Source organism: Epinephelus fuscoguttatus, linkage group LG2 (assembly GCF_011397635.1).
Source record: "Epinephelus fuscoguttatus linkage group LG2, E.fuscoguttatus.final_Chr_v1".
In the NCBI taxonomy this organism is placed as follows: Eukaryota; Metazoa; Chordata; class Actinopteri; order Perciformes; family Serranidae; genus Epinephelus; species Epinephelus fuscoguttatus.
Genome location: NC_064753.1, coordinates 35,625,906 through 35,652,586, shown reverse-complemented (window position 1 = coordinate 35,652,586; position 26,681 = coordinate 35,625,906). Strand labels below are relative to the sequence as shown.

Genomic DNA, 26,681 nt, shown 5'->3' with positions numbered 1-26,681 from the left:
TACTTGGCTACTTTATTCTCCCTTACTTTGTTCTCTGCACTTTTCTCATTTAATGTGTGTGTGTGTGTGTGTGTGTGTGTATTTGAGGGTGTGAGCGAGTGTGCATTCTATACACGTCCTCAGTTTATCAAAGCAGACAAGCCCATTATGTTTTTATAAGCCCAACTACTTCAGCCTCTCCATTTAGTCCCCCTTCCCTGAGCACCCGTCTCTGAAACTTTGATAATGGAACATGGAAAATGACTTAGTGAGCGGCAGGAGATGTAGCTTCGTAGTGTGGTGATTAAATATGAATAATTATTCTAAGCGCTGTGGGTCGGGCAGATTACACATGACATGTGTAGAACAATAACTCCCCAGATATGAGTTGTTGCAGTCCTCCCCACCCCAGCCACCTCACATGATTAGTGCAGGGTCAGGGGAGGCAAGGAAGCCGAGATTATATAGAAAGAAGTAATGGGACAGGAGGTGGTATGGTAAATGTCTCACTGCAGTTTCATCCAGTCATGTATCTCCGCGTGGGCCATTACCTGCTTGGCAAAACAGATATTCCTGCGGAAATAAAAATTCACTAAAGTCTCGACACCAAGAAGTATGTGTCTCACTGACTGGATCCAGAAGTACAGTGCAGTATACTGAACATGGATTCTGTGTAATGGTGCTATTAATCCAAGGAACAGACGGGCTGTTTTACTCTTTGCGGAAGGACAATGACAATTTGTGCAACACTCTGTGCTGCAATATGCATGTCTGACTAGATCGCATTTTTTTCCTTTCCATTGGTTTTTAGAGTAAAAAAAAAAAAAAAAAAAAAAAAAGCCACACACGTTGGCATGAGAAATTGGCCAATTAAAAAGCTCCATATGTTTCTCATTTTGAAAATGTTCCTATTTAATTGTCCATGAGGGACTGAAAGAATCACATTTATACACATGGAACACATGACACGCTGAGCCAAGAGTGTGTTGGGCAGCAGTCAGTTAAAACCATCCCAATACAACATAGTTTGTGGACGTGTACTGCTACTCCCTGATAGTGCCAACCACAGCCAGTCCGTCCACCTTTCTGTTTGCTGTGTGTTGTCTTCGATCAGTATCCTTTTGACGAAATTGTCACAACCGTACACAAACACACACAGACAGAAACCCGGCGCTGGAAACTCTGGCTGCAACCTGTTCCTCACTCACCGCCGCTTTCCCATTTATTGTCACACTCTGCTGTGCTTTCACCCCCGCTCCGCGACTTTCGTTCCACTTCTCCACCTCTCCTTGTTTGGGGGGAATCGATTGATGCGAGATTAGACAGTTAACTGGCTGCAGCTGGCTGTGTTTAGCCAATAACATGCGGGCTTAGCTAAGATGTGGGGGAGGGCAGGGGCAGGAGGCCGAGGCATGGTGCAAGAGCAGTGATGAGGAGTGAGAGGTGGTGAATAGCGCTCTGGCAGTTTTCCAGTGCATCTTTATTAAGTTGCAAACACACCAGTTGAATGCTCCACAGCAACAAATTATGCCTCACTCTGAGTTAATATTTACACCAGAAAACAATATCACGGCGTGATCTCCTGCACCTCAGATTACAATGTCATCTGCTTAGAAAGGTCTGTTTTCGTGTTTTATGTCCTCCTGCTGTTTAAGATGAACCGCAAGACGGTCACCTTGCGCCTGGTAAGCTCAAGAGAAGTCCCATCTGCTGCTTTGTCTTAAACAGTACACCTCATGTACAGGTAATTTATTGTAGTAATTTTATGGCTAATTAATGAGGCTCAGCAGAAAGAGAAAGCAAACGGAGGAAACCTGAGCTGTTGAAGGACTTATGATGTAATGTGCCGCTCTGCTTTCATGCATTGATATCTGCGGTTTAGAAAAAGCTTCCCACGTGCATGCACTTGAACTGTACGCATGGAGGCTCACAGGTATGTCTATTATCAGATGGGATGAAAAAAAAAAAAAGGAAACAGGAGCTTGTCATTGGTCACTCTCTCTGGGGTCTATTTCCTGCAGGCTTATTTTCTTCACATCTCAGCACTTAGCATCTACTTCATAGGTCTCTCTCTATCACCCCTCCTTCCCTCCTTCATCCCATCTTAAGTCCTCCGTTTCTCTCCAAGCATAGCCCTCCCAATTACTCTCTGTAGCTCTCTCTGCTCGCCTGCCAGGACTCTGCGGCCTCATTCACTGGCTCAGTATAAATAGAACTACAAGTGCACAAAGCATGTAGTTCAAGTCCCAGTCAATCCCCAACCCTGTTTCAGTTCTTAGCCTTTATAGTCACTAGGTTGTAGCCTACAGTGTACAAACAATTGTGTCTTCCTCTTTTTGATTTTGCCATCCTTCTGTTTTCCCTCTCACTTCTACCTCTTTCCCCGCAGTTTCTATCCTTATACTCTCCCGTGGTAAAAGGCATTGGTAGAACAAACACACAATCTCATCTTCATCTTCTTCTCTGATGTTCGGTACGGTTTCCTCCCCAACAACATAATCTGGACATCTTCGCACTGGGGACCGGTCTCAAATTGATTAATTAGCCCTGCAAAATTGGTAGCAAAGTATTAATTAGGCTTAAGTATATCAAATGCATTTTTTTTGCCAGTTTTAAACGGCGATTAATTGATGCTCCAGCGCGCCTGCAGCAGACGTTGATACGGGCTTGTCTGGCTCCGGCGGAGTGGCTGGCAGCACATCGCTCGCCTCTGTGGAGATGACTGCCATAGTCGCTATCATGAACAGACAGGCGGCGGTGGTGTAGGGAGATGTTACCCACTGATAGGGCTGTCCGAGGAAATGGAGAGAGAGGGATGATGGAGGGGGGGAGGAGGAGCGTGGAGGGACACTGTTTGACAGGGATACTGTTTGACTGTACCAGCTGACCTGTCCTAATTAGCTGCGATTGGAGCGTGATAATCAAGCCGCCTGCCTTGTTTTTAAAAGTGAGGCATGAGTGGGATGGAGGAGGAGGAGGTGGTGGTGGTGGTGGGAGGAGGATGTGATACCACAAGGACAGCGTGGTGGATCCAGTCAGGAGCGACAGCATGAGATGTGTTTCTATGACAGCGCAGTAGAAGGCGATGACATTGACTTTTCCCCGTTATTTGTGGCAGGGTGATAGAAATCCCCACCCCCACACCGTCCCTCAGCTCGTAAATAGCTTAAATAAGGGAAGTGTCATGATTTGTGAAATGCTCGCACACGCAAATCTTTGGCACATACACACCCAAACGATGATGCAGATGCGCACACAGGCATGTATACTGTACACAAATAAATGATGATGCTGCATAATTAATTGTTACTCATCAAACCCTGTGTTTATGTGACGCCTGGCTTCTCTGTAGATGTTAAATAAGTTATGGCGGTGAGGATGTCAGTGAGTTTGCTGAACTTATAATTATGTACAGAATATGTGGCAAATGTATGATGTTCTTAAAACATATTATCTCTCTGTTTGGTCGCAGGAAATCTTAAAAAAAAGATTTTGGTGACACTTGGCCAATGACAGACATACTGTTTCAGTGACGTTTTGTTACAGTGTGGACCTTTATGTCGTTCATGCAGCACTTGCAGACTTACAACTCTTTTTACAAAATCTCAAAGGCTTAAAAAACCTTGACTGATGAAACCTTAGTTGTGTATGACTCTTATAGCTAGGTGAAAAAGAAGTATTCGTAACACTTTACTTGAAGGTATCTACATAAGGGTGACATGGCACTGTCATAACTATGACATGACACTGTCATGAACTTGTCATAAACATTATGTACATGTCATAAAAGTTTATGACTGCTGTCATTAAGTGTCATTAACACAGTTTTTGTAATGACAAGTTGACATTGTTTGGGTTGTCTTGATTATGACAACTTGACATTAACCAGGATGACATTACCAGAAGTTGCCTTTGTCATAACAACTTGACATTAACAAGAAATGCACCTCTGTTTGTGTTTATGACAAGTTGACATTAAATTTGTTTGGGATGTCCTCATAATGACAACTTGACATTAACATAAAGACATCTTCTGGTAATCATCCTGGTTAATTTCAACTTGTCATTATAAGGACATCCCAAACAAATTTAATGTCAACTTGTCATGACAAAGACAACTTCTGGTGATGTCACTTTGATTAATGTCAAGTTGTCATAATCAAGACAACCCAAACAATGTCAACTTGTTATTACAAAAAGCGAATGACACTTAATGACAGCAGTCATAAACATTTATGACATGTACATAATGTTCATGACAGGTTCATGTCCGTGTCATGTCATAGTTATGACATTGTCATGTCACTCTTATGTAGAAACCTTCAAGTACAGTGTTACGGAAGTATTTTCAATTTCAAAAACTTGTACGTGGGATTTTGCAGCCAGAGCTTTTGAGTGTTGGTCAAATATGGACGCTGTGCTGACATAACAACATTGCAGGACAACTTACTGTAAATATATTATATGAGCACGCTGCTGGGAACGATGAGAGCCCATTTATTCTTTTAGATATAAGGCTGATGAAGTTCACCTCTGTTATTATTCTTATCATTAACATTTTCAATTAAATACAAAAAGCACAATGTATCTTTTAAAAAGCAATCTCTGTAATGGATTTTTGAGTCCGTATTGTGGCGCTTCTAAGCAAGATGAAGTCACGACTTTACATTTGCCCATCTGTAATATTATGAAAAAGTGTAGTCTCTGTGTATGTTGTTATATTGAATAATAAGTCTTCTCTAACAGTCCACACTGAGACCAAGTAAACTAAATATTCAGACTTTAATCCATCTTAAATATTCACCCATCTTCCCTTGTGGCAATCTTAATCTTAAGACTCTAGCACTTTTACTACTTTTTCAAAGTGTTTCAAGTCGCCGCAATCTCAGCCTTTCATTTTTTTCCCCCTTTTTATTCGCCGCAATTAATTTCGAGTCGCGAGTGAACCTTTGATAAAGAAAAAAAAAATGCAATTCTGAGATTAATTGACTGGTCAGAAGTCAGATCAGATGCCCTTTTCACACTTGCAGCCATGGCAACCTCTATCCTGCTCACTTTGGCCTTCAATAAACCTTTATCTGGCTGTTGGAAAAGGGCATTCCATTCAACATCATTCATATTTCATGGACAGACAAATGCAGACATGTTTTTCATGGGGTGGGCAGATGCGTATTACATGTATGATTTGAATAAGTCTGAACTAGTATTCAAACAGCGACACAATCAGCATGTTATGAGTTCAGTGTTTACATGCATGTCATTTTCATTACAAATGTGCATGTAGACCAGTACAGGAAATGTATATTGCAGTTCTGGTTGCATCTGTAATACATGTGTGTGTCATTTACTGATATTTGGCTTTATAACGTCTAAAATATCAAACAGTTTTATTTACAGCTGACCAAATATACCTTGTATAGGCAAACTGTGCGCCCCTTTGACCACAACAGTTAGGTTTATTGTTAATGAACAGTGGTAATTTCTCCTGTAGGCGACATTTGCGGCTGCCTAGGGCGCCACCTAGGTATTGTTTGTTTTTTGTGATTGTTGTATGTTAGCTAAATTATTTAATTGTGTTGATTCCTCATCAGCTCTTCTTCTTGTTCATACAATAAACAGTAACTCTGATAGTTTAAAGGACTAGTGTGTAATATTTATGGAGAGTTAGTGTCAGATTGCAGCCAGCTGAAACTCCTCCTGATTAGTATTCCTTCAGTGTTCATTGTTCTGGAGGTTTTTACCAGGAGCTAAATTATCCACAGAGGTCTCTATCCTCTTCAAAACAAATGGACCTTGTGATCTAAACTTGTAAAAAGGCTGAATAAAGCAGCTTCGCGTTAAAAAACATCTGCATTTTTATGATGCTGCTCTTTGCAAATGAATAAAGAACGCAAATAAAGGATGTCTACAGGTCCTTAAAAAAATGTCTTAAATTCCAAGCTACAACAAAATGGCCTTTAAAGTCATTAAATAGTCCTGAATTTGAATTTTTGAGGTTTTAACTGCTGCAAACATTTTATCTAATTTATTTACTAATATTTTAATTTATTTTTATTAAAATGAGTGAAGCTTTTTTGAAGTCAAAGTCCACATTTCTAATGTTACGAACCTTTAAAACATTATAATTCTGTCATCTTACTTCATACTTGTGCTTACCTGTTTGCAAAATGTACGTAGATCAAGTTAACTCACTCTAATAACGATATTCCTACATAAAACCTACCCCTGCACAAGACCAGATGACTACTACTTACCTGCAATGCTTTCCTCAATAAGTAAAACATGATTTGTCAAAAAAAATGGCCATACATTTGGTTAAAAGGTGTCTTTAAAGGGTCTTAAAAAGCATTTAATGTAACTGTAGACACCCTGAAGAATACGAGAATGGCCTTATCTAAGCCAGTGTTTTGTCAGTTCTGGGCTACTGTAGAAACATGGCGGGGCAACATGGCGATCTCCCTAGACGAGGACCCGCTCACTATGTAGATATAAACAACTCACTCTAAGGTAATAAAAACACAGCTGTTCTTATTTTCAGTCTACTATACACTAAAGAAAATACTTCTTATATTGTGTTTCATTTCTGCCAATATATCCAGCTGAATCCTACACGCTGGACCTTTGAGTTGTTTCAGAGCTTTCTAAAAATGTTTGAGTCATCTGCCAAAACAGTGATGGGGTTTGCAACTGTGTCAATGCTGGTTTATCACAGTCTGATGGGTGGATTTGTGTCTGATTCAGAATAGTATTCTTTGTGGGTTTCCAGTGAGGGGTAAATTATTGTTGAGAACGTAAAGTTTTCAGTCGAAGCAAGAGAAAGACAGAGACTGGCAGAGGGAAGGAGAAAGTTTAGACAGTTTAGACGCAGCACAATTGAATCTCAAATGAACAAAGCAACACGAAATCTGGCTGCTGAAAGACAGGCTGCTTGTCGACGCGCTTTCTTCTGTAACATTTCCAGTGGGCATTGGATCCAAAACGGGCATGTGACGGAGCCACGACACAGCCAGAACGTGACTCAGTCGTATCGTTTGGACAAACCGATTTTTATTTGTCAGATGGAAAGTTAAAAAACAACAGTTTCAACTTTCTGAACAGTGCTGGAACAATGAGATTAGACAAAGACAAAGACTCGCATCTTTCTTTTCTATTAATAGATTATTCCTGGCTGTGATATTTGCATACAGTGTATGTGTGAGATTGTGATGTATGATAGTCACATCTATCATTCCCTGTGATTGAGAGGCTTTATGAAACCCTTAGTAGGTTTATATAAACGGTGAAAACAGCAAATATAACACAATTATTTCCCATTGATTTTCACAAAGAACTGAAAAATGCACTTTTGTTCTCCTGTAAATAAGCACAGCAAGAACTTTGTTTTCCAAAATGAAAGCTGAGGCTTTTATTCGTGTTATATAATGTCTGTTATCAGGCTAGCACAATCAACTAAAGTCTCCATCAGGGTGTACTCTCCAGTGCAGAGAGGGCATCGTTAAAGTGCGATTCTACACACGATGTTAAAGTAATTGTTCTGCAGGTTAATGGACAAACATCTGCTGAGAGAGAGGCTTCATTTGAGAGCATTGTAATTAGTTAGTTTACAAACATTATTCCAAACAGGTAGCATATGGAGGAGTCATGGTTTCATGTGAAGCTATCACATCTGTCTGTTTAAACATGATTAATTAAGGCCATCAGAGTGTGTTTACAACCGTTGTTCCAGTGGAGACATGTACGTGCGTCATTCCTGTGAACTCTCTCATTGCAGTGTGAGCAGGACTTGATGTGTTAGAGAGCTGCCTACCTCCTCGCTGACTGCACGCTGGCTCTTTGTCATCATTATTAAAAACAAAGCGGATATTTTTGGCTCCTCTTCATGAAGTTTCTGTTGTGCTTTAATATCTAACCATAAAAGAAATGATCTAAAAGTCTATAGCATGACCTTGGGGAGTAGATTAGAAAAACAAGCAACATCTGAAAACAGCAGCCAGATGCTCATGTTTCTTGTTACGGTTTGCGTGAGCCATTGGACAGAGAGGATTTGTCTCTGAGCCTTTCATCTTTTCCCTGCTCCTCATCTTCTCAGCCCTCCACGGCCTGTCCCTGGCTGGGCTGATAGCCTGATTCATGGCAACATCTCCAGCTACTTTCCTAGTGTGGACAATGAGAACCATCAGCAATCTGGACCTCTCCAGGATGCATCACACAGAGTCAAATAAGATTTGTGAGTGTGTGTGTGTTTGTGTGGCCACACACGTGTGCCAGATCGTGTGTTCACCCCATTCTTAGCGGATATGGTGGTATCGCACAGCAGTGAGGCGATTTGCGGCTAAGCTAGTGGAATCCTGTGGAAAGCCTAAAATCTTGTGGGGTGAAGGGAGGGGAAATATCACAGTCTTAGGATTTCTTCTCTCTCATTATGGAAGATTTATAGGGATTAGTCTATTTTCTTTAATACACCAAGTTTTATTAAATTCCATTGTTATGATTATGGTTCATGAAGGGTAATGTCCATTCTTGTGTCCTTCCTCTTGTGCTTAGCGTGTGTGATATTGGGCTGGGCCGGCTGTGGGGTGTGATTTCCACCTCTAAACCTCAGCCTGCCTGCATGGCGGCTCACCCCCGATCCTCATTCAGCCGGCGAAGCCTATCTCGAGCACTGTGGCACCACAGCGTTTGGGAGGATTGATGAATATCTCGGACTCTTAACCACTTGGGCTATAAATCTCTGGCATTATCCCTTCACCCTGGTAGCCGCAGTGAATAATTATGGCATGTTTATGGAAGCAATGAGTAAAAATATGTCTTATTTCACTCTGAGCACCCTTACAGCCTCTCATCATAGCATGATTGGACTTCTCATCTTAAAAAAAAAAAAAACTGCGTTAGATCCCATTCAGAGTGCTTTTCTGCAGCACCCTCAGAACAGGGCTGCTGCCCCTGAATGCTCACAGCTGCCCAGCCCTCTCTCCTCACACCGCTCTGTAATGAGAACATTACAGGGTATTAATCCAAGTGTGTGTTCGCTCATATTAGACATTGAAAAAAACACACAAAGCCATTAAATGCTGTGGAAATGTTATTCAAGGCCCCATTTGAAAATGTAGGCGCGCTGAGTATGAGGATTAGAGTCCAGAGTCATGGAGATTAAAAGTTAATCGCTCCTCAACCATATTGTTAAAGTTTCATCCACTGTTGGGTCCAGTAAACCCTCAGTGATATTATCATTATTTATTTTTTTCTTGTATTTGTCCCTGGAAAACAGATTTTCCATGCACAGTATTAAGCACACTTTGACCTGCTGACCTGTGGATCCAGCTGGAGATTCTCTTTGTCATTGTCCCTTGCCATAAGCTTCACCTGCAGATGGATTTGAATGTGTGTGCGTCAGCACCTCATTTGTGTATAATGGAACTCTAGAAGTGAGGCGACTGTAGGCGGTTTGATTACTTTGCATACTTCATGTTTACAGTTCATACATGCACACAGACTTGCTTGCTGTAAACAAGGCTCATAACCTACGTTCTCCTCCAGACTGCATGTTTTCACACAGGTGAGACTTAACCGCCAAAAAAAAACACCCACCTGTGCCAAACTTGTTCTACCACACGTGTGAGATATATCCCCCCTGCAGCAACAGCAAAAGAGGAAATCCAGTGTATATCAGCTTCATCATCGTGACAGACAGCAGTGTTTCTGCTCCCAGTTGTTCTCTTTGTAATCACATGAACAACAATAATAGATTTGGCGTCTGTGCTATAAATGAAATTAATTAACATTAAGAGCCCCATGGCACTGCAGCCTACGTTTTTCTTTTTTTTTCCTGATGTTGTTTCCAGGCATGAACCCTTCACTGAAAAGCTTAGTTAAATTTGTTATTACAGCGCACGCAATTAGGATTTTATCCTAACTTTTGATGCTGAGATAATTTAAGATAGAAGCTCTGGCACTGCATTCAGAGAGGGAAGATGCTGCTGCAGTTTTTGAGCTCATGGGTGCTACCAAGTGGGCTTTTACTGAGAACAACAAACAGGCTGAGAATCAGTGACGTGCAGCATCGCGCTTGTGTGTCTGTGTGTTGCTCACATAACCCCTGTGAGCAATTCAAGACTGATTTGTGAAAGGCTGAGTGCATGTGTTTTTGAGCAGGCTGCTGCTGCTGCTGTACATTGGCACTGTCCTTGTGTACGTTCCTCTGCTGCATCGAGAGAATCACGGCAACCGCGCCCTGTGAAATGACTAACTTTCTAAGGGGTTAAATGAAGGAGCACTCAAGTTCGTTTGTTGTCACAGCACCTCTCTAAGAGTATGTGTGATGGAGCAGCAGAGGAGCTGTTCCAGTATCTGCTCTCAGCGGGTGAAACATGTTGTCCAGCACAGCAGTAGGGAGGATACTACGGAGCAGATTATAATGATACAGAACGTCGTCACTTCCTGGATCAGAGCCACTCCGCGGCCATCTGTCCTCTGTCCACGGACAGCCGGGCATTCGTGCATGTGTGTGTTTGTGTCAGTGTGTGTGTGAGTGTGTGTGTGTGTGTGTTGGATGTAATTCTAGACAGAAACCACACTCTTGCACATATGCTTTGATAGCCTAGTTTACTTCCTACCTATCATTTTTCAGTCACATACACCAGCATCTCTTTCAGCACTAATGTAAGTGCCTTGAAAACATCATTAGCACCGAACCTGATGATTGTTCAAGCAGTTTATCAAGTAAAAAAAACAAAAACATTACTGCTTATGAGTTGCAGCAAAGAGCTGCTTGTTATATATTGAATTGAAATGACAATTATTTGGTTAGTTAATTGGTATTTGTCCTTATTCGCAAAAGACAAGTTAATCAATGAAAGAAAAAATGAACAGATAAACAGTTTGTAGTTGCAGCTTTACTCTCCTGACAGACTTCAGTCGGTATTGTAACAGTCAAAGAAGCACTGCTGCCATCTGTAGTTTCTGTCTCTTGAGTTGGATCTCTTTCAGACCACAAGAAACAAATCTGCCAATCCATCCTTGTCATAAATTAAAAGAAACATTACTAAGATGACAGATGATGAGATATAATGTTACATTATAGGGTTAAGTTAAATGTTCAGGATTTGATATGACGGCTAAAGTAGTGCACGGCTGGAGAGATGGGCTGTCTATGTCAGTGGTTCTCAAATGGTGTTCCGTGATGCCAATCCAGGTGCTGTGGGATTTTGTGATAACCACACATTATTACTGCAATATTTAACTGGGCCTATACAAAAAGTTATTAATGAATTTTTAATTGACTGTATCAGTATGTTGTGTGCCACCATTTTCTAATTAAGAAGCAAACTCTAGCTAAAATTTGATTTAGAAAACCTTCATGGGGAGCCTATTTGTCGCCGTTCGCATGTCAGAATTATAAGTTTATGACACATCAAAAGCCCTGATTGGCAGCAAGTGTGAGGGATGATACCATTTAAAAAGAGAAAGCAGTGAGTGGGATAATGGATCACTTTATTGTACGGAGCAAATTACAACAAAGCGGCAACAAAGACGACCTACCACCTAAAGATAAGTGGAAAAAAATCAGTAGACAGTATCCAGATGTCCCGCCTCTAGCAAATTCGAATTTGCTCTGCACAGGGATCTGGCCCCAACAAGCAGAGCCCGGTGAATCGCCATTGGATCAATCAGATCAGTCTATCTGACAGACGCAGGCTCTGGATCGGCATAACATGATGAGGACATTGCTGTGCCGTAGGAGTCTAAAAGTAAACAGCCAAGATGGCAGCTGCCGTTTAGCGTTCAGTTTAGCTTTGGAAGAAACACTAAGCCAACTACACTTATCTTTGTCCTTGAGAGATGAACAGAAGACTGCCCTAGAAGCCTTCACTTCCAGGAAGGACGTTTTTGCCGTTTTACCGATGGGATACGGCAAAAGCATAATATATCAGTTAGCCTCACTGGTCGGCAAACAAAGGGGCTTAGTGCAATGAATACGTCACCTTGTTTTTTGCTCTAATTGGCCATTGTACTATCCAATTGCATGTGGCGGCATTTAATATGCCTCAGTTAGTGCCGCCCCTTGGGTAGGAAGGGTGTATCGGTGAGGGCCAGACTCAGAATCTTTCTAGATTTGAAAGTCTGGATTTCCAGGCTATATCACAAAAGCTTATTTTTTTCTTATTCTATTGTCGTATGTCATGATAACAGTCATAACACATGTTATAGAAGCTATTGTGCACCAATATAAATGCAAACCACTGGTCTGTGTTGTAGAAAGACACAAATACTTTTGAAACAGGTGCTATATGACCAAAAGATTTCAAATTACAGTTAAATACTAAGCTAAAATATGTTTTGAAGTGAGGGATTGCAACACAGTAACAGAATCTTGGTTTATATTTGATCAGCACTGCTTAGTTTTGAAGTTTTATCTGAGTTTGGTTCTAGTTTGAGAAAGGCAGAGAAAGAGGGGAGGCTCTCTCTCTCGATCTGCTTCTATTCTTTTTGTGTCGGTGGCGGCGGGCATATGAAAATGCAGAAGCGCAATCTGTAGTTCGAGCAGCAGCCCAAAAGCCAGCAAAATGCGTCATCTGGCGGATTTGAGCTGAGAGATGAGCAGGAAGATCTGGCTCAAGTAAGATGGAGGGATTTTTACCATAGTTCATTCACACATGCTACCCACAGTTATGATGCGATGCTGGTTGGAAATGAGCAAAGTGTCTCCTTAAGTGAATTGTATTTTTACAGTAAAATGCTGTAAATTGGAGCTGATGTTTTTTGCAGAGTGTCACAGCCCATACCTTCACTGCCACAGTTTGTATTTCTGACGGGCTGAGGGTTGTTTCATGCTTTACTTTATATCTAAACTATGATATCAAATCAAGCACCCTCAACATTAGACTTCGTTATAGACAGACAGATGGGGAGACAAGACTTTCACTTTTGAACACTGATGTATTGCTCATGACAAATTCACACCTGTAGCTTGTTCTCACAATTAGAGGAGCTGATTCTCTCATCAGCTGGTAACAATATTGTGGGAGGTGAAATCACGGTTGGCACAGATCTTTTATTCACACGACTTTGTCTGATCTCCCCGAACGTATTTCACTTTCAATCCCACCACTTGCTAAATGAATTATGGTCGTGTGTGTGTGTGTGTGTGTGTGTGTGTGTGTGTGTGTGTGTGTGTGTGTGTGGGTGTATGTTATGTCTACATTTTACTGACGTTTTTCCAATACCAGGACAGTTATTTGAATTAACAAACTGGTTGTTACAGTTTTTTATATTTTGTGTGACTCAATAGCTGTGAAACAGTCTCCATCCTCCACGCTCGGTACAAGTGGCATCTCTGCTACTGACAATTTATAAACCAAGATTGAGCGGAAAAGTGGCATCTGTAAGTGCGCAGTTACATTAATATGTTTTTGTACGGATTTGATGGGACAGCCACAATCCGCTGATTCCTTCTGATTATTTTTCCCGAGGCTTGGATCGCACAATGCTGTGGTTTGACAAATATTGTGCCCAGTAATGCTATATTGGACGCAGCAACATTATTAATTGCAAAAACTCCGAGTGGCAGATTGTTTGATCAATTCCATGCAGGCAGTTACAAACGGGGGGAAATTGTTCAGTTTTGATTATGTGAAAATGAAATGCCTGGTGAAAAGTTTCCCTAGACAGTGAATTCAGCGCTGAATCTGGAAGATACGAGCGAAGGGCCCGCTTTGTCCAGGCTGTTTCCTTTGCTGATGTGAATGAATATTTGTGGTGCCCTGGGGCATTGTTTCCCCATGTTACACTGCATCAGGAACCAGAGAGATAAATGGGCCCGGCCTGTCCAAGGCATCAGGACTTCTTCTCTGCTCAACCATAACTAGTAATGTCCTTTCATCCACTGCCTGCAGTGCTATAGATAATGGAGTGTTTCAAGAAGAAGAAATACTAAAACAAAGAGAGTGGATATGGTTAACACAATTACACTGGGTTGGGATGATCAGAAATGTCCTTATAGAAGATATAGTGGATATATGAACGGCTATGTAAGGTAATAGTCGTCGGGCTTGCGTGTATTAAATGAATACAAACTCAAGTCAGTTGATAGAGAGAATAAAAATCTAAGCAACAAAGTGACAGCGAAAGAAGCAGGAAACGTGGCAACCAGTTGATGAGTGGTTGGATGATGAGAAGGAAGAGTTCATGGATGGATGGGTGGGTGGATGGATAAAAAGGGGCGGGACAGCAGGCAGGCTCCTTGGGAGATTGGCTTAAGTAGCATGGTGTCTTGGCTTCCTGCCGTCACCGATCCATCAGTTCATATTCAAAAGAGAGACCTGTCAACGTAAACACAAACCCAGTCACACTCACTACACACACTGTTCACAGCGTGCGCAAGTATGTCCCTGTCATTAGGCCGACCCCTGCAGCTGTAATAAATATGCGTTAAAGAATTTGCACCATAAATAGCAACTCAGTGGTATTTCTGTGTACGGCAGTATGAGCTAGCTGTGTGAATTCATCAAATATCTGCGGTACACGTGTGGCACTGTACCATAGCGTTCTCACAGTGACGGAGATTGAGAGAGAGAACATGTGCATGTGTGTGTCTTGGTGAGTATGTGAGGATGGCGACTGGGAGTGTTTTTCTCAGATAACCTCAGTTTGTTACTTTTTGATCCTGCTAAATTAAGATAAGGGGCTTGGTTAATTAAACTGTCACATGGCAGTACCTTGAGGAATTGCGAGGCCAACACAGCTTTAATTGGGTGGCTGCTATTGTCCCTGCGCTACCTCCCTTCCCCGGGAAGCAGCCCCACAGAGGGGGAAAAACACCCTGGTGGCTACTGGCAAAGGATGGAGGAGTTGAAGGAGTGACGAGCTTTATCATTTAAATGAAGAGGCGTGGGGCAAAGACGGGGTGATCTGATGTTATTTGTGTCAAAAAAATATTTGCCCCACTCAACCTTTGTTATTATTAAAGTTAAACTATGCAGAAATTGTTGACTATGGTTTGTACGCAGTGTCACCAGCAAGAGTGAAAGTGAAAGCCAGCCCCGGCTTTGTCCGCTTGGCGTTTCAGCTTGCAATATTTGCTTTTTTTTCAGCATTGTGTCTACGATTTTTGTAACTTTCTATATATATATACCATAAACATTCTAAATGGGTCCCTTTGTATTTCCTGTTTGAATGTATGTTAATGCAGAAGCTGAGAGGAAGTAAACAAGGACCAAAGTTGTTGCCCTAGCAACAGAATAGAAATGAAATGGTCCATTGGCTCTGTCCTGCTTACAGCCTGGCACCGGGATGCTACCTTTTTTATAAAGTGCTGACTAGGGATATTAGATATTTATCTTGCTTTCCGTAGCCAGACACCTATTAATTCGCTAAATGCTTCATTTTTAAGGAAAAAAAATAATGATGTTAAATACAGGAGGTCTCGCTGCATTGACTCAGTGAGCTTAAGCACTGCATTTCAGAGCACTATCATTTCGAAGTGTTTGAATTCAAATATTTTATGATTTAATTGTCTTGAATTTTATTTTATTTTCTGTTGGGTTTGCAGAGAGACAGCTGGCTGTCTGCATTAACATAATGTAACACAGTGCCCTCCGATCTCCACTGGTTAGCTAACGTTTACCTTGGCTGCTCTGCACTGCGTTCGACCTCAGTCAGGTGTGAGCCAGCTCCCGGAGCCGCTCATGCGCGACTACGGGTTGCTGTTACCTGGAAATCCAGATGCCCCGCCCCCAGCAAATTCAAATTTGCTCTGCGCGGGGATCTGGCCCCGACAAGCAGAGCCATCGGACCAATCAGATCAGTCTGTCTGACAGAGGCGGGCTCTGGGCGGGCGTAACATGATGTAGACAGCACTGCGCCGTAGGAGTCTAAAAGTAAACAGCCAAGATGGCAGCTGCCGAAGGACCGCGTCCATTCAGTTTAGCAAAGAAGGACGTTTTTGCCATTTTGCCAACGGGATACGGCAAAAGCAGGTAGCCCTGGTGAGTAAGTGGTTTCATTTTGAGCCACAAAACCCCTTTAGCATTGTAAATGAACATAAGTTAGCATCACTAGCAGTGCTGACACCGTTAATGGTGCTAACAGAGATAACATAGGCTTAGTTAACAATGCTAAAGGGGGTTTGCAGTTAAAAATTGAGCCCCTTGATGTAGTTATCAAGACAACCTGGGGGGAGACCGGAGGGTGGGCACATTAACGCTGTTGGGTCAGGATGCAACCAACTGTCATTGCCGTAAGAACGGCGCCGCTAGCTGACATTAGCTCCCACCAGACATGTGTGGAAAATGCAGTGAACTGAAGAGCAGCAAAATTAACCTATAGACACACGTGTATTTGTTAAAAAAGATTATCAGTGGTTAGCCGATACATAGTTAAACACTGACATCCCTGGTCCTGACCTCACCTGCGTGCTGCAGCAAATAAGAAGAAAATTAGAACATACAGGCAGAGTCTCTGCAGATAAATTCACCACCACACACTTCTGTTGGATCATAAGTGATGACTGAGAGGCATTGCATTTGTATGAGTCTAGGAAATTGTGCATAGTATACATTTAAGCCACCAAACACATCATATACCAAACACGTGATGCCCTCAGTGGCTCCATGACAGCGTACACACCAGGTTAGACTTAAAATGGCGAGTTTTAATTGCCTCTTCAATATGCATGAACCAGAGTTGTGTAATTTTCTGTACATTGCAGTAATCTCTGCAGTGCATTAGTTACAAGGCAGGTCTCCAAAGCCCCACGGACAATGTCAGCAAGCTTAAGATGCATCTGTAATTACCAGCAGCCAATTAACAGCTGACCTCGCTATCCCACCTCGAAACCACAACAAAGATCTATTATGGAGATTTAGAAGGCTTGCACTGTAAACATGAACAACTAAGTGTGATGGATCTTCATACAGAGCTTATGGGTGTTTGCACCTCCCCCCCTTGGTGTACTCACACACACGCACACACATATTGAAATTCAGACCATGCTGAGGTAGACGGTTGGATGTGATGCAGATGTGTAGGATTTTTTCTGTAACAGGTTTTTAAAGGAAACACCACTGTGTACACCACTCAACCTATATATGTTGCTCCCACTGGTTAGCAGCAGATTTACTCGTGTTTTTTATTGTTGGAATTAGTTGTAGCAAGTTGCAAATATTTATTAAAGCACTCTCGAGTGTAGCAATACACTATTTTAGCTGAATTTTATTACACTTTAGGTGAATTGCAGCACATACATTTTTCCCAGGCGCCACACAATGCATCAAATTAATTGAAATGTCTGCAGCTGTATCTGATGTAGTTTTAGAAAATAAGCACTACTGAGATTATAATGGGAGCTTCGAAATGTCGTGAGGTTGTTTTTGCTGCTGGGGGAAGTATCCTCGATAGCGTAACCCCCCATTCTGGGGTGATGTTTTGAAAACAGTTGTCCATCTGTCCCTAAAGGTGATCAAAATCTGCCTTGATTAACAAGTGGGGGAATCTAGTGGATGGTCCCCCGTGCTGCCTCTCATCCCCTCCCAAGTGGGGATCAAAGAGGATGAAGTTTTGAGCCTAGGGATAATCTAGTTCCCTAGATTGTGATAATGCTGCTCAGGATGATCATGTGAATGAGAGCTGGTTCGCGTGTGCACAAGGCTGTGGGTTCGTACTTGCATATACTTGTGTGCCTGCGTGCTGGTGCTCAAAAGAGAAGAGGCAGACAATGGCAGAGCGAGCCACTGAATTAGTACACGTAGACTGATGGAAAATACACACTCTTGCTGTTGCTGTATCCAGGCAACCACATCAGAATTCAAGAAATATCGAACAACAGGTGATTGCCACCATCTTCCCTTTCAGCTTTGAGGTGCTAAATTAGGACCACTTCGACTCAAATGTGAATTAGAATACAACAACTTCAAGTGACAGTGAAATTAGACAAATCCTACTGTAAACAGGAGCTTATTTAATTCTGTACACCTTGTTTACCAGAAAACACATTTGCAGTTTGAAAAGTAGTCAAAACATTTAAATGTCGCAAATTTCTCACAAATAACTGTGACTTGGCTCCGTTTGTGAGTTTTTGCTTTCCTTTGCCGCTCACAAACAGTTTGTGAAGTGACAGTGAGCTTAAGCTCTGCTAAATCTCATTTTAGTTTTAAGTTCCCTGTTGTTCCGCATGGTCTCTTCCCACCCTGATCCGTGTCTGGTGTTGGTGTCCAGCTGTTCCATCAGCACGACAAGTGGTTCAGGAAACTCCCTCATTGTTCACTGACCAATCGCAAACACACCAGAATGCTGTCAACGAGCATTTTCCACCCAGTGGTTTGCATTTGCCTGCACCTGTGGTTTTAGCCCAGAGGGCAGGGGATGCAGGAGGGAGGTGGCAGAACGGGGGAGAGGCTGGGCATTGGGGTGGAAAGGCAGTCAGGGTTGGGATTAGGCTGTCTCTCTGTCTGTCGAGATTAAACGAAATAGATTCATTGCGAGTTTCCCTCCCATTTTGTCGTGTTTTCCTCAAAATGCATCAGAGGACAGCTGAGCCCTACCACCAGAATTTGCATTTTTGTAATTTGCATGAGCTCATTGGAGCTTGGAGGCAACTTACGGTTGTGTGTGCACGTATGCATGCATGCGTGTGTGTTTGTTGGTGTGTGTGTGTCTGGGCATGTGGTTCATAATTTGACAAGCAAAATAAAGAACTTGTCCAAACACTTTAATAGACATGACTGGAAAGAGACTGCGCTGCATTCATGGAAATCTTGCACTCGCACCAACGAGACAGTTGAAGCATTTGTTGTTCGACATTTACTGGAATGTTAAGAAATTACACTAACTGCCCTCGCTGACTTACAAGGTGTTGTAACACAGTATCGTGCTGCAGTAGAGAGACTACTGAGGAGAGTTACTAGAACAGATCTACTCTGCACTGCAGTACTTTGCTAGCCTGGGTTGTGAATCTTATCAGGCGGAGTTGTGGTAGTGGATTTTGTGTGTGTGTTTGTGAGTGTGTGTGCCTGCATGTGTGTGTCCAGGCCCCTCTGGAGTCCATTAATCCCAAATCTAACAGACTTACTGCAGAGGCATCCTATGATGTGTGCTGAATCCCTCTCTGGAATGTTTGACGCTGCTTCCATAATATTCACTTCCCTGTCTCTCATCAGGAATACACTGTCTTGTTTCCCCCCCTGCGATGTCAGGATTGTCCGCCAGGACAGGTGGCTGCCGTGTTATGAGTTTGTTTACGATTCAGGTGTGTTTTCACCAGTTCTCTGATCTGTAATTTTACATCTCTGAGCTCTTTTAATCCTATTCTTATCTTGTGTAAGCCTTCTAATCTTTGACCCTAATCTTAAACCACCACATAGAATGGGGCAGCGTGGATTGAGGAGAGTTGTTTTTCTCACCTTCAAATTCAATGCATACATTTGTCAGAGAGAGCTTGGGTCCTCTCGCCTTTGGGTTTTCTTTCTCACGAGCCAAGTCTGAGAGGTATTCATTGCTATATATTTCTATTTATTTGTGTTTTATTGCAGTGGCCTGGACTTGAACCCAGCCTATTTTAAAGCCTTGTGCTCATAACCCAACAGTCTCCAGAGTGAAACAGATGGAGAGGCAAAGAAAGTATAAATTAGATAGTGAGATGGAAAACACATTTCTATTTGAAATGATTATCCCCCCTGACGGGTAGACTAATAGACCGTTATTGCATTTCCGTCAGTTTCTTTTAATCTAATCATACTTATAAACAGACGAGTGAGAGTGATAGTGTGTGTGCATGTTTATCCTTACAGAGACACAAGCAACCAGTGTCTAGACGGCAAACACCAATTTGGCTGGGGCGCGGGGGAACATCAATGCTAAAGCAATGTTGCTGAAACACTAGGCATGTTCCTCACTCTTGCATGGAGGGGAGATTGCAGTGACAGACAGACGGCGATAGGAGGAGGAGGAGGAGGTGCAGCAGAAATAGAGGAGAGGTTGGCAGAGCTCACTGTGGCTAATACATCCAAAGTGTGTCAGTTAGCTCTCTAAATGTGTTAGGCCCCGGGGCTGAGAAAGCCAACACCATCGACTCAACCTACCTCTCTCCACCTTTCCACTTAGCCTCTGTTCAACACCCGCCAATATCCTTAGGGGAGCTACACTGCTGTTCATTGGCACAATTGATCAAATGCCTACATGCTAAAGTGTACAGTTTTCTTATTGCACGTATTAGTCTCATGAGTACATGTGCTGGAGGATTAATTTAGAGTGGTGTGCTGCTATGCAGCGTGGCAGGTAGTTTTACAGGTGGTGTGTCTTCACACCTCTTTCCCTTGCTAGCTGGCAGATGTAGCACACAGGCAGTCAGGCTGAGGGCGACCCTGTTTTAGTACAGGAGGTGATGACACTGTTTAATGCTCTGATACTGCACACAGTATTGGTGTCTTTTATGGGTGTGCAAAAACTGCAGTCTTTATTTTATACATTTTTTTACATTATTAAATGGTAGCTTCGGTTTACTTAATCTGGACCCTCTTTTACTTTATTTTTTGTGTTCAAATGGTAAATACATGGTCCAGTATTGAGGGACTGAGCTGCAGCCGCTGCGGCAGAGCAGGCTGCAGTCTAACCACCCTGGGCAATTGTGCACCATCAATTCATGTCCACTTGAGCTGCTGGTTTTTGCCACTGACAGGCTCGGATTATTGTTGTAAGTCTCTGAGAACTAAACTTGCACAGATTAATCGGCAGTGCTCAGCAGTGCCGGTTTTCACGTGATCAGCCATGACCTGCGACTGGCCAGTCAGTCTAAAATATGCCGATTGAAAACGCTGGTCAAATTCCCAGTGTGGCGCATGATTGACATTGTGTAACATCAGCAGCGCGCACACACACGCACTTGTGCAACTCACGGCTTGGGCGATGTGAGGAAGGGGACCTCAGGGACACACTGGTTTGGGTAGGACAACTATGGAGTAAATGATTCTGGCCAGAGAATCAGATCCGAGAGGATGATTTAATTTTCAATGCAGGAGGTTTACAACAAGTGTAGCGCGTGTGTGTGTGTGTGTGTGTGTGCGTGTGTGTGTGCGTGTGTGGGGCGGGGCGGGGGTTCTGAAATAAACAAAAGAAAAAACAGCTTTACACTCAATTCTTACAAATATGGCTTCTCACCTTAATCATCCAAGCACACACATCAAAAGAGAGAAGGAGAAAGTTGTTAACTGTCCGTGTTAAACTTGACTGCGGAGCTCTCACTGCTGCACTGTGCCTCTTGAAACTGACGAGGCGTGTGTCCGCATGCCGAGCATGTGTGTGTCTGCTCGCTTACTGGCGGGTGCATCCTCAGCGCTGAGGGCTTTTGTACAGGTGACCTACACCATGTCAGCCGTATGGAATTTTTTTTTAAAGTGTCTGAGGAGGATAACAAGTTTGCAGTATGCAACACCTGCGAGGCTAAAATAGGGCGTTCTAATAAAGGAAAGATTATTAGGTTTGAAAAAAATGAATTCAGAATCGGCCAAAATCGGTATCGGCCGTCCGAACACTCTGCAAATCGAAAATCGGGATTGCCCCAAAAAATTTTAATCTACTGAGAGCATCATGGGAAGTATTTCTACAGACACAGATATTTTTGTTAAAGAGTACAGACTCCATTCAAATTATTAGTAATTTTATCTTGCATAGGCCCAGCATATTTTCACCTCTAACTGAGAGAATTAAGGGTTTATTTCAACCAAACCGAAGTTGGCGATTGTTGAAACAGTGGGAAAATGAACCAAGCCTTGCTTTTATGAGTTTTATGTTGTCAACTTTGAATGAAGCATGTTTTACAATGATTAAATTGCTGTTTATTTCAATAGAGTCTGGTGAGGTTAGCAGTAGCAATTTTGGGGCTGTTTGTGGTTAAACAAAAAGGATCTTATACTTGAACAAAAGGTCCGTCTCTGTAGGAGTCCTTGAAATAACAATCTGAGCCTGTCATTGGCAAAAACAAGCTCTTTTAGTGGGTGTAAAATGGTGGTGCAGAATTGCCCTCCGTGATCACATTGCAGCCTGTTTTGTCGCAGTGGCTGCAGCCCTGTCACTCAGTACTGGGCCACTTTTAAAAATTGTTGCTCCCAGTAGTCACTTAGACAAATAAAAACATGGGAAGATAGGATACAGGTTGAAAAATATTAGAGTTACCCTTTAATTTGGACAAACATTTGTTCCAGCATTGACATTCCCCTTTATTTGTCAAATTACATGCAAATAGTGCACATTTCCATCTGATTTACACACAAATAACACACACAGTGGAAAATGCCGTACTCTTTGTGCTCCAGTGAGTGGAAGAAAAATATTTGCACACACTAGTAAGCAGGCTCGGCCTGTCAGATTAGGCTGTTTGAAAACATCTGACTGGTGTCACATCAGGTACGTGCGTAAGCTCGCTGTGTTTTTAGACATGCTATAGACTCTGTTAGCTGAATTAATGTACGAGAAGTACACAACAGATCTTCACAAGTGTCACAGCTGTTCTCCTGAGAAATACTGGAGGTTCTGGTGGTGGTACAGTATGTATCACAATCTGCATAATTGAATCTGAAAGATAACATTGCAAATCATCTGTGCATCTAGCTGTTCATTCAACCATAGTCAGGCTAGGTTAATAACTGTAGCACGTAGCTCCCAAACCTGGGTTAAGGATTTTGGATTAATTTGCTTGTGTTGAAAACATGATTCCTGATATTTTTCTGTCACTTCGTTGATGTCTGAAACATTTTACATAACCCCAAGACACCCAAGCAAGCCATGACTAATTCATTCTTCTCGGTTTTGGCCTCATCTTAGATTGCATTACTCTTGAGTGTCAAGCCTCTTGACATGTTTCACCTACCTACCCTGTCTCAATTGAGTTTGACCTGTTTCAGCCTCTAAAAGGATGGTATTGTTAGCGGCAGCATGAGGCTTACAGAGTTCTTCTACATACAGGAACACAATGCTAAAAATGGTCAAGGTCATTTGATACCACAGAATGTTAATGCAACAGTAAAGACAATGCTACGCTAGTGTATACTGTATGTGCTGTTGTATCACAGTGATGGTTCTGTTGAGACAGAGAGTCAGAAGCACTTTCACTAATCCTGCTAAAGCAGTACACATGGGAATGATTACTTGCACAAAGCCATGACACCCTGAGTTGTTCAAATCCCTTTTGTTCAAAAGAGAGCGACAAACAGAGAGGCAGACAGAGAGAGAGAGAGAATAAAAGAATGTGATTTAATTCAGGAAATGTGACAGGATTGTATGATGTCTAGGCTGGTCTTGTTATTGTATGGATGGTTTGAATGAAGCCTTCACAATGCTGGATGTGTTTATTTCCTTGTTGTTTTGGACCAGTTATCAGGACGGTAATCTCTGTACAGTAAAATCTGCATCTGAGTGCAGAGTCTGGAGGCAGTGGGACACGGTTTTGGTGTGGGAAGCGTTCTGTTTTCTTCCCATTTGTAATCCGAGTAGCACTGACCAATCCCATTTGAGCGGGCTTTGGTTCCATGCAGGTAAAGGGTTTGAGTGGAGAGCAAAAGAGATGGGACGAATTGGCAGAAATGCAATGTTAGGTTGCTTTCAGACCGAGAGTTCGCTTGCTCTGGTCTGAATCAGGGACTAATTTTGTTAGAAAGTTGCACAAGAGGAAAGTTGGACCAGATTAAAGGCCTTGTGTGAGAAAGCTGCTCTTGATTGGTCAGAATTTCCATGCGGGAAAAATCCAGGAAGTAAACAAAACATTGAAGAAGAGTACACTTGCAAGATAAATGCAACACTTTCTAATGTCACAATGGAGGGAGAACTACGCAGGTTGAATTTAGCGCTGGTCATCGTGGACTATATTGCTTGCATTGCTCATTTTAGTAAAACCAGGTCTCAGTCCGGTTGTTTTGGTGCGCACCCGAGTGAGATTGCTGTGTTCGTACTTGCCAAAAAAAACGCACTTAAGGGGCGAATGAACTTGAGTTTGATTGATCCAAACCAAACAGGACAGGTGTGAAAGCACCCTTATAATCCACTGGCTATTGTCTGATGACTGCTTTTTATATGCAATCATATGCAGATATATAGATTACGTAGAGGCAAAATCACCCTCAGACCGATGGCCTATGAGTCTGGGATTGTGTATGCAATGACCGGCGCACGGAAGAGGAAGTCATGACCTGGATATCTGTTATCTGGATATCCGCAGGCTACACCAGAACCCCCTAAAATATTGGCCGTTGCCCCAGGGGGCTAAATCATTGTCAGACCGATAGCCGATGGGTTCCGGGATTGTCAGGACAGGGCCACAGCGCCTCATCTTCAGCTGAAGAAGGGATACCTCAGATCCAGAGTGTTGGAAATAGCACCACTGAATAAGTATGGTTAGAATGTAAAAATGTGTTGGAGTGAAGCACTTCAAAAGACGACCCTCTGTGAATTAGCAACAAAAGGTTTCCCTTCATTCTTTCCTTAATAGGGTGTTTTAAACCTGTTTTCTCCTTGGATAGAAACAGGATTTCTGTAATGAGCTGGTGAGTCATAGATTCTCTCTTTTCTTAATTCCCTGCCCCCTCCCTTTTCTCTCTCCATTTCTTTCTCCTCCTCTCTCTCTCTCTCTCTCTCTCTTTCTCTTTCTCACTTTATTTCATGCGCTCACTATCTCTCTAAATGGGCCAAGGCAACTTTCCTTGCCGTCTACTGGGGGAAGGAAGTAGATTAAGGCTATTAACACGCACAAGGATGCTGATCAGCCTTTCTGGTCTCTGGTATCATGTCTGGTCCATACTGAGGTCTCTCTCCTAAGGCTCTTTGGTTATAGGCACCTTTCAAACATGATGTGTTTATATTTTTAGAGTGTGCAAATGTACGTGGAGGAGGAGGTGTTGTCAGACTGAAGCAGCCCATTTTATTCCCACAAATACGCCCAAATACAGTGTAAGGGTGTCACGCAGCGACCAGAGCAGCAGCAGCAAAAAAACGGCGCACTCTCATTCACATCTGCAAACAGTAAGTAGTAGTGAGTAGAAATAAAACATGGCGCAGGCATGCTGTGTCTGTTTATGTTGCTTATGAGTGAACATGCTGCGATGCACACACAATAAAGACAAGGCACACACAAGCGAGCTATATTTAGATGACAAACTGCCATAAACTCAGGCTAAAGAGGAAAGAAATAAACAAAAGAGAGGGAAAAAAAGCGAGGCGGTCCAGAAGCATCCCCTGTCACGGTGCAATCCCCCATGTCCTAATTACACGGGCTTAGAGGAAACGGAGGATTAGCCACTGATTCACCACGCTGCTCGCCTCATCTTCTAATAAGTCTCCTTCTTGTCTCCTTGCCACCCTCTGTGCCACCCTTCATGTCTCTCTCCAGGTAAAGGTAGCAAGATACTTTTGACCTGTGGCTTTTTGTGTCTCTTTGTTCCTTCCTGCTAACATGTCTGCCTCAGACAGCACCACCTAATCCCATTTAGAAAGTAGGCTGTGCAGCTGGCTTGTTCCTGTTTGCTGCTCTCACCATTTTATGTTCAATATCTGAGGATTGTTTACATCAGAAATATAAAGGATCACATTCTCATGTGTACATGCTTTGTTTTGTGTGTATTGCACTCATTGGCACTGTGTACAGTGTGCCTGTTTATTATCAGATAAATATACTTTTTTATTTTGTTTACTCTCTTTCTTTATTTTATCGGTCAGCTTTAGCTAAATGCACCACCTGGAGTCTGTCTGTTCATTGGTGAATACACTGAGCATGTTTTGCTCACAGCACAGTAGCTTTATTTATACATCATGTAGAGAAAAGCTGAGAAAAACAGCTCATACAGTTTCTCTCTTGTCTATTGACCATATATTATCTCAACTTTAATTTACAATTGCATACACACACTATCTCTATTACAGTATATAGATTATATGTAAAGATTTGTAAGTTCTAGGGCTGCCCCCTAATAGTCAACCAGTCAACCAGAAAGGTCAGTAGTTGTCAAGATTTTCATTGGTTGCTTAGTCACAGGGGAAAAAAATCGAAATCAAAATGTTTATGACTGGACCATGTGGGAATTTAATTTGAAAGGGCAGACACAGGAAGTGGCCACGCTCAGCAGTCAGAAAGGAGTCATGTTAATTTACAGGGCTGGTACCTGCGGTTATTACAGTCATGACATGACGTATCATCTAAAGCATTTAAGTAGCTACATGCCCGTTAGCCACTTAGCGGTGGCATGCTCAGTGTGTGACGTGCACTTGTAGATAAAATATAGGCCTATATTAATTAAGGTTCATTAGTACGGTTTTGTATTTCTCTGTAATGTAGCACAGTGTTAACAAATGTTACTGATACTATTCTTTCTCACACCTTCAGCTCAAACTATTGTGTTGCCCCACCCAAAATATATCATTTAACAATTGAATTCGTATCGTAAACATACAGGCGACTAGTCGACTAATGGCCTTAAATGACAACTATTGGTCCACTAGGAAAATTCTTAGTCGGGGGAAGAAATTTTACACAGAAGCCTGTGTTATTTTTCTTGCATTTTTTTGTTCCCGTACATTAAAATTATTTAAAATGAACACAGATTTAATTTTCAGGTTTAGTTTAGCTTTCACATATTAATGGGAAAAAACAGTTGGTGATATATAAATATGATAAGAGCATATTGCAGCTGTCAGTCATACGCAAGCAGCAACCTCCGGGGCTGAAAAAT

General features: G+C 42.3%; 1 protein-coding gene across 4 annotated transcripts in view; it reads left to right on the top strand.

Annotated features, from left to right (window-relative positions):
* Window positions 1–26,681, top strand: part of pcdh17 (protocadherin 17) — a 76,308-nt gene that overhangs the window by 31,800 nt on the left and 17,827 nt on the right. The gene's annotated exons all lie outside the window — the stretch shown is intronic.